At 31.5% G+C, this 16,235-nt stretch overlaps 1 protein-coding gene across 3 annotated transcripts in view; it reads right to left on the bottom strand.

Moving 5' to 3' along the window:
* The window catches only part of LOC108749178 (limbic system-associated membrane protein-like), a 292,256-nt gene that overhangs the window by 151,065 nt on the left and 124,956 nt on the right, over positions 1–16,235 (bottom strand). The window contains exon 3 of one of the 3 annotated variants that reach the window (XM_018487718.1): positions 12,839–12,993. The exons of the other annotated variants lie outside the window; for them this stretch is intronic. The gene's annotated coding sequence lies outside the window, so the exon portion shown is untranslated. The remainder of the gene's footprint in view (positions 1–12,838; positions 12,994–16,235) is intronic. 3 annotated transcript variants of the gene reach the window in all.

Below are 16,235 nucleotides of genomic sequence, written 5' to 3' on the forward strand. Positions count from 1 at the left end.
CAAAAATAATAATTTATTTTTGTTCAATTTTATTTTGAATATTTAAGATTATAGAAGCAATGTCATTTATCTAAATATATAAAGAAATACACAAAGAACTTATGTGTATGCATGTTGTTCGCTAAATTAAGCAGCAAAGTGCAACGTGTGATTCAAATCGCTTGCCAGTGGCGTTTATTTATCTCGCAGATCCCAGAAGATGTTTCGCCGACATCTTCGCCGATATCAGAGAGATACGAGTGGCATGCCAATTGCTCAGCTTGCTCCGCACTCCGTTCGTGTAGAAGCAACCATGCCGGAATATCAGGAGACGTATCACCGGGGAATTCATCGCCGTCCAATTTTGTCACGCAACCTCACAGAACGTCACGCGCAAAAAGTCGCGGATATGAACAAAGTTTCTGCGTGTACGTGGCGTATACGATAAATTTCCGCTTCCGATTCACTTTCCATCCGCCGATACGCGACTGCAATACTTTTTCCGGTGTACATTGATCATCAAAACGAAGGTAATTTTGATATTCTAATTTTATTTTTTTAACTGTTTTCTGTTTTGATTAAAATATGTTCTTTCTCTTATTATTTATTTATATGAAATAAACAATATATTATATAACAAAAAAATTATTTATTTCCAATTTTCTGAATATTTATACACATATTATTTTTTATTTGAAATTAATTTAAAATTATTACATTAAACATATTATTTTTACACATATTATTATATTACATAATACATATTATTTTTACACATATTATTTTAGACACTATATATTAAAATCCATAAACTGTAGATTTAATTTGTATAAGTTGTTGTAATGTATATGGCAAATATTTTTAATATTTGCAAGTTTGCTTTTTTAATTTTTCTGATATTTTGCATTTTCCACTCACTAAATGAAAATTGGAAATTATATCATTGAAAATATAAATATTTTCGTTCGAATTTTCAATTTTAATGTATATAAATCTTTGATGTTTGCTATGACATTCAATATGTTTTAAGCGAGCGAACGACGAAACGAACGACGAAAATAAAAAGGCGACAAAAAGTCATTTACTTTCAATTTTCGCGTTTTGATATTTATATATCATATAGAGTATGTATTATTTTCCTTAAATTAATTTAATATTTATAACATTAAACTCTACACATATTATGTTTATGATCGACACTATCAATTAAAACTCATAAACTTTTTATTTAATTTATAAAAATTACAGTGATATATATATAACAAAAATTTTTAATATTTGCAAGTTTGTTTTCTTTAATTTTTCTGATATTCTGCATCCCCTTGCTAAATGAAAATTGGAAATGTACATAAATATTTCCATTGGAATTTTCAATTTTAATGTATGTGAATCCTTGATATTTGCTGCGATATTCGATACATTCTAAACGGGCGAACGACGAGACGAGAAGAATAAAAGAGCGACTTCCATACGGTTGGAAAGAATATCTTTTCCCCCTTTGTTGTTGCTTCGCGCGGCAGTTGGAAAGTTGTAAACGGAAGATCTTCCAAACCAAGTTCCTTCTAGAGAAGAGAATGTGACGCGCCTCACGTGCAACGAATACGAAATAAGTGTTTATTCAAAAAAGAAGAATAAATGAACGCGTCTGTATCTACAAAAGCACAGAAATGGTAAAACATAAAATCATTTGTAGCAAGTTCGAATACCAAATAATAAATTAACAGTGTTATGCATAATGTAGTACTATAGTTAATAATAACAGTATATCCGGTTATATATGTTTAATTTATAAGTAACTTGATATTATACTAACTGTTAGCTCTTTAACGCTGATAGTTGTTATTAAACGAAAAGTACAAATTTGTATTAATTTTCATAATATTGGTAATTACAAAATGTAATTAACATGTGTACTTCTTTTTAATAGGTATATATTTTATTATATGTTTGCAATTATTTCGAATATCTAAAATAGTTAGGAACAGAATGTTATATTATGCAAAGTTGAATTAATATCCGAAATTCAACTTACATGCAAGCAGAACCGCCGTCTCATCACCCTTACCGTGGAATACAAGGCATTAGGATACTCTAGAGTTGTGGCAAACAATTTATCCGTGAAACCTCAACTTGACTTAAGCCACAGTCTAGAATTTGACCAATGTAGGAGATCGATAATTACAAGAAAGTGGAGATGAAAATTGCAGAAATATAAAAACAAAAAATAAACTTAAATCATCTAATATTTTGACCTTATAGAAATTTATAAAAATAAAACTACTATTTTTTTAAATATTTAATTATTCTTATTGTTACCTTTTTAATATTTCCTAAGATTCAAATAAGTAAATGTAAACCTTCACATTATGTTATACATATGAATAATTATTTATGTTATACATAATTTACAGTAAATTTTAATTTACTATGTATATAAATAATAGAAGAATTTTATACACGCATTATTTAAAACAAAATAAATAAGCACTTATCTTTTATTTTAACATAATTCTACACATAATATTATCATATAAATTTGATGTATTGTATTTGATAGTAACGAATTAATAACAGCTTGATGGCAGATAAAGCATAATTCATTAAATTATTTTCCAAAAATCAATCCAACAATACTAATTTGTTAAAGATATTTAGGATTTTCATATTAATACATGAAAAATAATTTAAATAATTATGCATCTCTCTATCTCTCCGCTTAAACTTATTATTATCAGATGAATATATTGTACGAAACTTTTATTACGTCTTTGATGTTCCAAGTTAAAAAAATGGTTCTGGTTAAATTTATTTGACATTTGTATAATTAGCTTAATTATAATGTATTTAATTATGTTTTAACATAATAAAATCAACAATTGAGAGATAAACTCATCAACGTGATGTAAAAGCAAAAGTCAAAAAAAGAGATCACTTATTATTTAATAAATAGGACAATATTTATGATTTCATTTTCATACACTATTCACTTAGTCGTTATTTCTAAAGAAATAAGATTATGAGTTTGTTTTGTTCGCTAGATTCCTTTATTTATTTATTTGTTGTCCTCTGTCATTTAACATTATACGTTATTCTCGTGTCTCGTTTGCTCAGTCAGCGTCCACCGATGGCCAAAGGGTACAAATTTTCCGAAGAACAATTTTCGAGGACGTGAGAAAAATCGAGTCACGCCGTGGCGAGACTTCACACCACAAACTTAGCTCAGTTATGAGTTTGCGACCGTCCTCAGACATCACCAATGCGCTAACTCGACACGTACTCACGTCTACGATGCGGTAAAAATGAATTTTGTTGGAAACTGGCCAACAGAAAGAATGGATGGGCCAAAGAAAGCCTGCTACGATCCTCTATGACTTGTTACAAACTGTCGCCGAAGCACGTTACAGCCACGCGAAACTAACCGATTCATCGAGAAAATACGGAGAAGTTAATTTGAGAAACGCAAGATACTTCTAATGATTGATTTTAATTCTTGCGAAGTATGTGTGTGTGTGTGTATGTATACAAATAAATGTATTCAAACGTATTTGATAATTAGAATACAAAATTAAGCAAAGAAGATGAAAATTTGTCTTTGAAGAACTCGTCAATTAAGATCAACTTTCGGAGATGTGTAGACAGTAACTTAACAACTAATTCGATTTTTATAACAAACTCGGTGCACGCCTCCACAAAATCAAGGGAGAAAGCTGAGGGGCAAACTTTAAACTCCGCTTCGAAACGTCTCCGTCTTGCAGTTGAGGTGACATGGAAATAAAAGGAGTGCCACCCTTCAACAAACTGAAGTGTAGTTGTTTGATTTGTGGCTTTCCGACAGTACACACACACAATACGAATAAAATCCGCAACGTTATTTTAATTCTCACGCCTTCGTGCATGACTGAAATAAATAATGCCTCATTTTCTCAGGATAAATTTATCTTGATTAATCTATTACATCTGAAAATCCACGAAAAAAATCACGAAAAAAATCACGATTTTAATAACAATCCTGAAATGTTGTACTATTGCAAAATAGTGAAAATCTGAAAGAAAATGCATTCAGTTATACTAATAATTTAGAAAACTCAAGAACACGATGATTAAGAACAAATATATTTCAAATTAATTTAGTTCAGATAAAATATATTTGAAATTATATTAGTTCAAATTCTCTTTCTCTTTTCTCTTCTTTTTTTCCACGAAATCACTAAAATTAATCATAAGAACAGTCGCCGCAAACAGCGACTCTGTTCTTATAATTAGTGTGTAAATTGTGCAGAGCACGAAAGCGCATTAACAAGGAGAGGATATCAAATTAAATTTTAAAAATCAATTCTCTATTTCTGTAATAACAATTGTATGTGTTTGCTTTTGTCGTATTTAATTTTTTCCGAAATGTGTATATTAATTTAGAAAAATCATATCTCAAAATCTGAAATCAGGATTGGACAGTTGTTGGATAATGGTTGGATTAGATATAGTTGTTTGGTTTCTAACGCTACTATAATCTTTCAGTACATACGACATCATGCCAAGCCATTTCAGCACCAGGATACCGATTATGTAACATGTTCCCTAAGGCGAAAACGTGAAAAGTAAAAAATTGCTCCATTAAATACAATGATAAAAATTTTCACTTTTCACATTTTTTCGCCCTAAAAAAAGTTATATTACTTAGAATAAAAGTAAAAAATAACGCCCTTTTTAAAGATATTTAAAAAATTACTTAAAAAATAGTTTATCTAATAGATTGGTAAACAAAAATAATGAAGGTCCTGCATAAGAGAACGTCATGTATACTTATGTATATATTATTAAGTGTGCGCATATCAGATTCGAACATTTCACAATGACAGATAGATTTTTTTACAACAGATGTATTTCTTTACATAATTTCTTAGTCCGTGTAAAAGAAATAAAAATCATTGTGAAAGAAATTCAATATATCTGCAATAAAATGTAGGAAATAGATAACGTGGTATTACAAGAAAGAATTAAAGAGTTCCGTAAGAAATAAGGAATAAAGCAAGCTCTTTGAATCCGTAAAACAATTTCTCGAGATAAGGAGTTACGTACCAATGAGAAAGTATTTTCTTAATTATCGCTCTTCTGGATACTATTAAAGAAAAGAAATAGGAGAGTATTGGAAAAGGGATCTCTTGCAAAGAGACTCTTGACTGATGCGCATTTCGAAACAGATAACAATCTGCTCTGCAAAACAATATAAAAAAACATTTACTTACATAACTCATTTTGCAAATAAATGCTTTGATGTGATGGGAAAAAACGGCGTACAATTTACTTTGAATACATGACGATTCTTTTGGATTTACATATTCACATTTGTAATTGCGAAAATTGTTTTCTTATTTCTTTCCAATTCTTTAAAAAAAAAAGAAAGAATAACAATAAATTCTTTGCTTTTAAACTCGCTTAAAATTGAAATTGATTAAAAAATTTAATTGAAAATATTAATATATTTTAAATTAAATTTTTTAATTAATTTTCAATATGACGTCCTTCATTACTTATATTTCTCGTAATGAGATTATAAAAAACACATCTAAAAATGTATCGTATTAAAAAATAATTATATTTTATATTTTAAGTTTATTAACTTCCAAATAATTATTTTTAATTTCGCAACAGTAATAATTATTTAATAAATTAATGGAATCTCCTAGAAGCAAATGTGGAGCGGTTACAAATTGTCAAAGAACTCCCACTATTTCAATATGCAATGTTTATCGATACTCAATCTATATAAATTTAATCCTCCATGCCTCAAAGTTTATTACTGCATAATAAATAGTCTTACGAAAATGGCATGTGTCCGAAAAAATGAAGTATATCTCATTCCACTTCCCTTTCCGAATTTACGTTATATTAGTTTGGTAGCGTGTATCATTTACATTTAGCACACCGTGACGGAATAACTCAGTTACCTTCGAAGGTTAAAGATCACGAAAACGAGAAATAGCGAGAAAGTCTACATGGTCTGCTAGTTTATAGGCATTCACCCTCATCTTCTTTCCATCCCTCGTCCAATTCATCCTCTTCTGCTCAGTGCTCGGACTCACAGAAAATCCCCCTAGCAAATACGGGACTGCCTTTCGTACCGAAGAGACTTTTAAATTTGTCGTCATGGAGAAAGGAACGAGGTGAAGGGCAAGTTACGAAGGAAGAAGTCGGATCATAAAAAGACTCGATGCACAAAACGCGACGAGTGTCACGCGTGAACGAGATCGCCTAATTATATTTCGTACTTTGCGCGTTTCGTTCTTTGATAATATCATTAATATTGATTGCAAACAACGCCGAAGAGATTTTCCGCTTGCTCGTTAGCAGAATATTATCGTATTATTTTTTTTTTCTATTTGCTTTGGACGTAGATTGCTGTGTGTTGCCGCGGAACTAATCGGACTCATCGGCCGAATCTAGGAAGGAAGATCTTATTATAGGCATAATTGCAAAGGAAAATTAAGCAGGCTCTTAAAGCTGTTTCTGACTTTTCTAATGAGTGCTAAACGACAAAAACATCAGATAATTCCACCGTCTTTTCTGAATTCTTTCTCCTTAATTTTTCCGACACGTAAACCGATCCCGAGTTCAAGCAGAATAAAGAGGAAATTAGAATCGTGAAATGAGAATTCCGTCAAGCTGTAGCAACGGATGCAGGAGTATTCTTACTAATTACGCAAGCTCTCAAGAGTGTCTCGGCTCGTTTCACCATTTTGTTTAACTCGCGAGCCGACCTCTCCTTTACGTTCTCTTTCACCTGCACGTTTTCTCGCCCGTTAACCCCACTTACCTTTCTAGAATGAAACTATTTGAAACCGAGCTAGTAGAAGCACATTCGAGTCTAGAGAAATTGGTCAATAGCGAATTCTCTTGCTTGCCATCACATCAAACGTTTTTAAAAAATAAAAAGAAAATTGGAGATAAAATAAGGTATAAATTATTTCAATTGATAATTTCAGAAATTCAACTATCTAGCTATGCAATTAATTATTAACAAGCTAATATTATCATCATTTTGTTTCCATATGAACTAATATTGTTAGTTGTTAAGTTTATAACTGTACGTTCCAAATAATACAGCGCTATCAAAAACAGTTATTTAATTACATAAATTATCTCGAAACAATGCATTCAGCAAATATTGAAAATTATATTTTCATCTTAATTATCCCTACTATAATAACAATTATAATAAATATTTTCTCCTAATGTATATAAATTTAGTTAATTTTATTCATAACGAATAAATATTATTATAGAAATATAAATTAAAAATGTCAAATATGCGCAACTATTAGAGGAATTAAAATTATTAGCTGTCGATCTATAAGTAGTCCAATGTGAGTTACATTTGAATTTGCGTTGAACGTTACAGCGGAATTTTTAATCGACTGGCATGTCCTCGCCATTCATTCCGACCATAAGAGCATCTATATTCATCTTCGTCAATGTCGTTGCACACATGAGATGCACGCTGCGCATGCATTGCAAACGTATGAATTTATGAATATTCGTCAATTCCAGATACGCGAGGGTGACCGTCGTTCCAACGAAATTTATTCTGCTCGTCAAACTATTGCGACATACTGGAGAATTTGTTATCACGCACCGCGACATGAATTCTTAACAAATTTTATAAAGTCCAGTACTCGTGAAAAATTCGACATAAAAAAGAAATGTATTGACGAATGTAATCTTATTAAAGTACAATTACTTCTCACAATTATTTTAAAGTCAATCGTTTGAAAATGAAATGTGATATAATATTTTAGTTATAATATTTTAATATAATTTTTTTTTAATGTAGAAATACATTATTAAATTCTTGAGGTGATTGATAAAAAAAAGCTAAAACCATAGAAAGTTTTATTAGTGAAAAATGTTTTAAAATATAATAAAATGATATTTTTAAAAAATATAACAACATTATTTTAGTTCATCAGATAATTGACGAAAAAAATTAGAACCAAAGAAAGTTTTATAAGCGGAAAACGTTTTCAAATTATAAATCTAATGTCATTACAAAATATATATGTTAAATATCATTTTAGTTCTCAAGGTGATTGATCAAATAAAATTAAAATAGAAGAAAGTTTTATAAGCGGAATAACAGACAAAATAGTTAACGCTAAGCGACTACTTTGTCGCGATGCGTTAATTCCGTTAAAATGAGAAAACTTTAAGTGGTTTTGTTAGACTGATATATCTCCGTCCTCTTCGAGAAAGACAATCGGGAACCTCGTTTCCATTGTACGCATTTGCACACTGAGTTTCACCCTTTTCTCACCACATAAATAACGTACAACAGTTCCTGCACTTTATACATACACACGCACGACGCACGCATATATATATAAATCCTGCTCGAGAAACTGCACATAAATTAATTATAACAAAAATAGAAAATGCATTATCCAGGCAACATTATACACTCTTGTATCATGTATGATTAAAAATAAATTTTAATTAATGTCCAAGTTTCCAGAGAGGACAACGATATTTCAGGAAAATTACGGACAAATAATTTTACGAAGATCACTAAACAAATAAATGATTTTAATCACAGTAGCGCGATAATGTAATCGTGTTCTGATCGCACCAGTTTGTTATGCATCCTAAATAAGCTTCTGGATTGGTAATATCCATTTTCGACGCTTGCATTTGTGCGGTCGCACTCGAATTCGCATTAACTCAGCGTCGTTACGTGAATATATTATCCTTGAAATCCAAGCAAACCTGAATTCACATAACATTACGACTTGCTTACCACCATCAAACAAGAAGACCTATGTTGCAATAAACAGCTATGAAACATTTGTTTCAATTCCAAAAGCAGACTCCTATGTAATAATTTTTCAGGATCATGGAATTTAAAACTAGAAATACACACACACTCGAATAAATAAAGATACATATTTTTTCTCACTGTTATATATCTACCGCGTATATATTTAATTTATTCACACATGAAACATCCACATGTTGAATTGTATTATCCATTTGTTTATGAATATTGTATAATACGTTCTCTCTAAATTCTTTGAGAGGAATCTCACTCTAAAAAGTGAAAATTGAATCAGTCTTGATTTCAATCTTCAAAATTCAATCTATAAGTTTTAGAGATCGAGAGCTTATAGCACTAATTTCGACATGCTGTTCTTATTGATAATTTGATTGGTTAATGATTCATTTACACAGCTTATCTGAATCTTTTTTAATCAATATCGGATACCGTAAAGTTTTGCATTAAGTAATTTAAACATGAAAATACAGACGCGTGTTTTTGCGGAGTGCCGCAGAAAACAAGTGTGGCTTCATACTCTTTCTCGGAGATAAAGGAGATTTATTTAGGGCAGAATCCGAGAACACGTCGAGGGAATGCGAGGGCGTGCTCGCTCGCCAGAAGATCGGCGATAGGTACGCTTGATGGATGGAAATTGCTTTGCATATTTTTCCCTCATCCCCGTTCTTCGCGAACGACTCGCGCGCCGCTAGTTTTACAATGTCGAGAAAGACGGAAACAGAAGAGCTGAAATTTGTCGATTCTTTTCGCCTCACGAATGAGAATCTAACGTAGCGCATGAAAATTGCTGTACTCTTAACCCTGTACCGCGTAGTACCACTACATTTGAGGCAAAAGTTTTGAAGTGAGAATGACATTTCGAGTTGCACACTAATAGGAGGTATTTTCCGGTTATATCAAGATTGGACAGAAGCAAAATTGGACAGAGCAAGATTGGACATAGTCAAGATTGGACAGAGCCAAGATACAAGTATACGGCTCTACGGTACTTTTTAAAGTACCATAGTGAACCACTAGAAAACTACATTGTTAAGATTAGATATAAGTTTACTTTGGTTGCATGATTTTTGGCAATGTTGCAATTTCAATATGAAAAAACGGCCACGTTCTGAGCAATAAGATCGTAAACACGAATATCACTGAAAGATTATGGCAGCTCCTATGCGCATAAACTGCCTTATTTCCGTGACATTGTTATTGGATGACTTAACCGCGTTCTATTCCGATCTGTCTCGTATGTTTCGTTTCTACTTGCGAATTCAGATTTTATACAAATAGCACTATTTCTGCAGAATATAAATCAGTATACAGGACAGGTGTATAAGCTTTGCACTTTTGAAATCTTTTACTTTATTTTATCGCCATATGTATTAAAGCGAGAAAGTTCGATAAGAAATACGATATTGGTATTGATGGTCGTAAAAATAAATTAGATTATTTGCATTTCTCGTCGCCAATCGAACCAGAATCATCCCGATATCTTCGCGAAAGCAAATATTTGCAATTGGAGCACTTACGATCTATATTTTCCTTGACCCTTCTAGTACAAACCAAAGGCAGCCCGACGAGGCTGCAATCCGCGCATATTTGCATAATTTAATGGGAGAGCTTCCATTCTTTTCACTTCCTCAGAAATGAGCAAAAATTGATATTCCGAGAAAGTTTGCGCGCAAACATACTCAAATATCGGCAAACTCGATTCCGCGAGCGCGCGGAAGCGCACAATGAGATCACGGTATGGGCATCGTGCGAGACGGGCGGCGAGCAATGCGAGGACGAACGAAACGTTAATTCGAGTTACGAAAGCTCAAGGTAGCAACTTTTAAACTGTTTTCAAAGGGCGTTAGTTCTTGCTCCGCGCGCGGTAACTATGCCTTAATTGTCGCGCAGAAAGAAGCCCGAGGCTCTCTTGCCTCGTTGGAGTTGCAAATGGGCCCAACCGCAAATTATGAGCGCGGATTTCGGTGAGCGTTGGTCGAATTGCCCTTAATAATGGGAGAACGCGACGACGGAATACGGACAAAGATCTCTACAGCGTAAGAGGGGTGAAAGAGGGGGAGGGGCAGAAAAATGGTGCAACCAAGAAAAAGATTAGGATATAAATCGTCTCGACAAATCAGCCAGAACGGGACTAACAGAGCGGATGATGAGCGCCAATCTTCTCGTTAGAAATTCGTAATCCGGCTCAAGGTTTTTTAATTTCTCCTAATTCGCCTTCCTCGGGCTACCAACTTTTTTTTCACCTTGACCTATGCGAAGGATTACCTTCATTGAATGGCGAATAAAGCTGCTCTTTCAAAAATGAGACCAGCCCTATTCTTTGTTCAGATTTTCCAATTCATGTAAGCATCGCGGTGAATGACAACGCAAAAGTGACTTATTCTATGCATTTTTAATAACAATTGCAAATGTAATAAAGTTAAAAAGGTTTTCTTTTGAAAACATTTCCCTATATTATTTATAGAATTATATAGATTTATAATACGTAAAACATCCGGTCGACAATAAGTGCATTCATATTAATCTTATAAATAAAATCTTATAAACAAAGTTTATTTATGTTAATCTACATGTCGTAAATGTTACATAGAAGAATTTTATTTAGAACATAAAGTAACTTTTTTATACTGTTTAAATATATCACTCCTCTTTCTCTTGTGCTTCCATATATACCTACTTTTTCCAATACCGAAAGAAATTAAGTGAAAAGTCACGCAATATATTTCTGATACTTTCCACAAATGAACATGACCGTTTTATTAAAAATTTCTAATATAATATTTTTATATTTTTATTTAAATTCACTTTCTTCTATATATGATAAGCTTTTTAAATTCAAGCACGAAACTTCGTGTTGTACCTTTTATGATATCTATATATTTATGATATTTTTGCTCGGCAACTGACCTGCTTCCTTTCACTAAGTATTAAACGTTTCTGTAATACACACGTGTTCGTTCCCGAAGGATTGTCCTCGAGACAGCCTTGTCCTTTCATCGATGAGATCGACTGAGCCATTTATAGCTTTTGGCCTTTTCCATTCTCGATCAAAGTGCGAAAGAATGTTCCGTAGTATTATCGAAAATGAACTCCCCTGATAGAAATTTCATGTATTTTTTTAACAATCACTGCACAGTTATATTAATTCTGTTACCCTAGTAAAAGTACTCAAGATCCCAATCAAGATGCTTTGCCTGTAATTACTACGCAACAAAAATTACTATGCAAAATCTGAACCTACTTATTGAACAAAAAAATACACAGGACAATAAAATGAAGTACGTAGTATTTTAACTAATAATAATCTATTAATATTAGACAACAACACTGTGCAGGTATTTAAGCAAATTGCATATTTTTATCAGAAGAACTGCTGCAGTCATTGAATAAAACTCTATCAAGTTCATTTCTTGTGCATTTATCTTATTCATTTCTTATGCAATATTGTTACTAACGAGAACATGTTAGACAGTAATTGGATCTAGAAAAATTACATACATTTCAACCAGAGTTGTAATATGCGTTTATGTTCTTAATGAGATTTAAAAAAATTCTTTGAAAGTCGAATCATAAACGTATTAACAGGAAAAAATTATAATATATTACATTTATCCTTAGGTAGAATACAAAATTGTAATAAGATCAAGATGACATCGAATAAAAGCTATTTTAGGAAAAATCATAATGATATATTCGATACATTTTTTATGATAATTTTGCGATGTATTTTTGGTGTGATTAATAATTTTTAAATGATTTGAAGTGATGTTGTAATTTTATTATGATTTAGTGTTTTACCTGGGATTATTACAATTTTAGATAAATGTAGATATTATATTATATTTTTCTTTTTATTACTGTATATTGTTTCCAGATTAAATATTCTTGTTTACTTGCAAACGTAATTAATATCCAAGTTAAATTAATGATTAATAATTTACCGATAATACAATAAACGACCAATGTATACAATTGTTAACAAAATGCAGTGTCGAGGATGGTTAAAATTAGTTACGTAATGACTCAGAGACTTACCTCGACGTTCAAAAAGCTGCGGATTTCCGTGACGGAAACAGGAACGGCGTCACGTTGCGGAGTATCTCATGGAACGAGGCCAAAGCTTTCGAGAAAATTTCAAGACTAAAGCTATTCTCGTTTGTTCTCTGTGTACGCTATTAACGTAACTGTTCCTAAAACGCGAAAAAAAAACTCATTACGTTCTGAAAAATACGTATGAAACTCATTGATTGTAAGTTCAAATAAAGAAATATTTTACTCTAAATAAATTACGCTTGTAACTTTGAGCATAAATTATTTATTTGCACCTTTTGAATTATTAGTTTATAAAATGATGTCTATACATTAGCGAGAATAGCTTTATCCCGCAAGAAAATCGTATATCCGAGAGATCATAATAGTAATTTCCAATTTCCGATATTCAGGAAAGTTTATCACACATTGATTAATTTCTTTGATTAACATTTGAGTGTTAATCTTTCCTTTCCAATTAAAAGAAATAATTATTCCGTTACAAAAAAAATACATTTTTAATTTACTATATAATAAAATTGAAAATAACTGTATATTTTAATCTTGTTGATTTAACGTTTTTTATTGTTAATATAAATATGCATAAAACTACAATACTCAATTTTTACATTCGTTATGTATTGTTCACCACATTGTAATCGTGTAATGCATTTGTTGCAATGAAATGACATTTGCAAGATGCCATTTCAGACAAACGATTTCGTTAAAAAAGAGAGTCCTTAGTCTTCTTTAAATTCGTTCTCATTCAGTAGTTAATGTGATTCGAGACGGCCGAAGGGTCTCTTTCGACATTACTAACTAATCCTAGATCTCTAATCGCCGAAAGGCTACCAGAGAATTCTACGAACGAAACTCAAAGAACAAAGTAAAAATTCTCGCGTGTCGGAAAAGTGGAAAGTGCCCTGAGCGAAGTAAAAATAATGAGAAGGAAACGTGCAAAAACGATGGACCTCCGTAATTTCTCTGTAGTAACGGCAATAGATTATCCAGACTCGAAAAGTTAAACAAATTAGTATTCTCAGAGTTACTATTATAATGAGATATTGTAAAATTATTGACGTATATTTAAATTATTATATAAAATATAAAAAATATAAACGAGATATTTTAATTAATAATATTGTAAAAAGCAATTCAAAATTAGACAATTTTATTATATAAATGAAAATTATATTTTAAAACATAATCAATAAAAGTTTTCTTTTTAGTTAATTTGAGTAAATTATCTTTTAATTTAATTTGAATTTGAATTTAAATTTTAATAATTATTAATCTCATTTAATTTATTTTATTTCATTTTAAATTGGTATTAGATATAAATTATAAATTTATCTAATTAAAGAAATATTTTTTAGTTTCATTATTCGTCTATGCGATGAAGCTATTAAAATTCAAGAGCGTCGCAAACGTTTGTCGCAAGTCTCGAAGAAATCTTGATCTTAAGAAAACTTCGTTGCACGGCAATTCATTATTATACGTCGCGATTAATATCTCGTGAACAATTTATTATCACGGGACATTATCTCGTTGAATTTATGTTGATTATCTCTGCTAAATTTTAGTAACATTAATTCTATCTAAAAGTGCAATTGTGTTAACGAAAACTGAAATAGCGAATTTAACTCTTTTTTTAATTTCTTCGTTTTCGCAAAAAACTGAAAAGAAATGACAATATTATGATCCGTTTAAGAGGTTTAAAAAAAAGGTTAAAAATATATTCACAGCAAGTAGATTCGTGAGAAAAATATTGTTGATACCGTCTCCTGTGAGTTAGAGAACATGTTTTTGCATTATTCCCCCCTCATGTCATCGGATCCAATTTGCTTTGCGACATAGTTGCAACCCGACGTAAAACTGCCTCAAGGACCTGGTTCCTTGCTCGTGTGGCGTCGTTCTCTTTTTTCTCCATTTTCCCCTTTACTTTCCATTTTCTCCTTCGTACAACCGGTTATATCCTCGGAAATGAAGTGCGTTCTTCCTTGCATTCGACTCGATTTTCCATCCTCACTGTCCCCGTTTGCCACTTTTGTTCACATCGTTTATTAAATAATATCTACTTCGTCGAATGTCATGAAATACGTATAGATTGAAAATCGGATCCGATCTACCCTGCTATCGAGGACAAGCGCTTTTGTGGAATGAAAAGCTACGTACTGGATGAGCCGTTTCAACAAGCTTTTAATCCTTGACCTCGACAACAGCAGATATTTTCAGGCGAATAGAATAATAATCTCGCTTGAAACAGGTTTCACGTTTACAGAATTACATCAACGTTATATTACATTTTGATACTGGCGATATCTACAGTGACAGATGTTAAAAAGGGGAACTCTTGAACGCAATAAAATAAAGTTGCCAAAATCATAAGTTTTCTATACAGGGTGATCCAAAATTCTCGCATTCGGAGTACAGGACATGATATATTTTATGCTAAAACAAACAACTTTTTTTTAGCAAAATTGCATCCGATAAATAATTTTGCGCTTATTTGTTAACTTCAACCTACTCTCTTGCAAAAACCTATTTATCGGACGCAATTTTTTGTTAAAGGAAAAAGTTTTTTATGCTAAAACAAATAATTTTTTTCTGTAGTAAAATTACATTCGATAAATAATTTTTGCGTTTACTCGTATAACTTCAACCTGCTCTCTTGCAAAAACTACTTGTTAGACGCAATTTTGCAAAAAAAAAAGTTGTTTCTTTTAGCACAAAGTATCATGTCCTGTATTCCGAATGCGAGAATTTTGGATCACCCTGTATGTACAAAAAATTTTCAATAATTGGAAAAAGGGAGAAAATCGAGAAAAAAGTATTCATTTCTTTGCCATTACTGTCATGTTTCACAACGGATGAATGTCCTCGCAATAACAAGCGTTGCTTACCGTCGCGATAAGTACATTTTTTTCCCTCGGCATAAACAGTAATGAGAAAAATCGCGTACATATTTTACCCGTAGCGCGTTACGAAATTTCGTTTTACTCTCATAAATTCTAGTTCCATTTTTTGGTGTTAGTATATTTTATGACAGCTCTGCCGCACGGTTGCCGCGTTCTACTTTTTTCTACATCGGAGTAGCATTTTAAGTGACATTTATCGATCGTAAATTGTGATCGAACGATCGGTTTGGACACCGTTACCTTGAGCGTTCGATATAATCGATTAATACTTTCGTTTTGATTTGTAACATATTATCCACTTAGTATATCGTATCAATTATATTATTAAACTTTATTTAAATATAATATTTAAATTTATTTAAATACGAAGCATACATACGTATTATTAATATATATAAATAAATATGTATTGTATTATATATATATATTACATATATATATATCTTGAATATGTATGTATCTTGAAATTTGCCTATTTTTGCAGA

Source organism: Trachymyrmex septentrionalis, unplaced genomic scaffold (assembly GCF_001594115.1).
Source record: "Trachymyrmex septentrionalis isolate Tsep2-gDNA-1 unplaced genomic scaffold, Tsep1.0 scaffold27, whole genome shotgun sequence".
Classification (NCBI taxonomy): Eukaryota; Metazoa; Arthropoda; class Insecta; order Hymenoptera; family Formicidae; genus Trachymyrmex; species Trachymyrmex septentrionalis.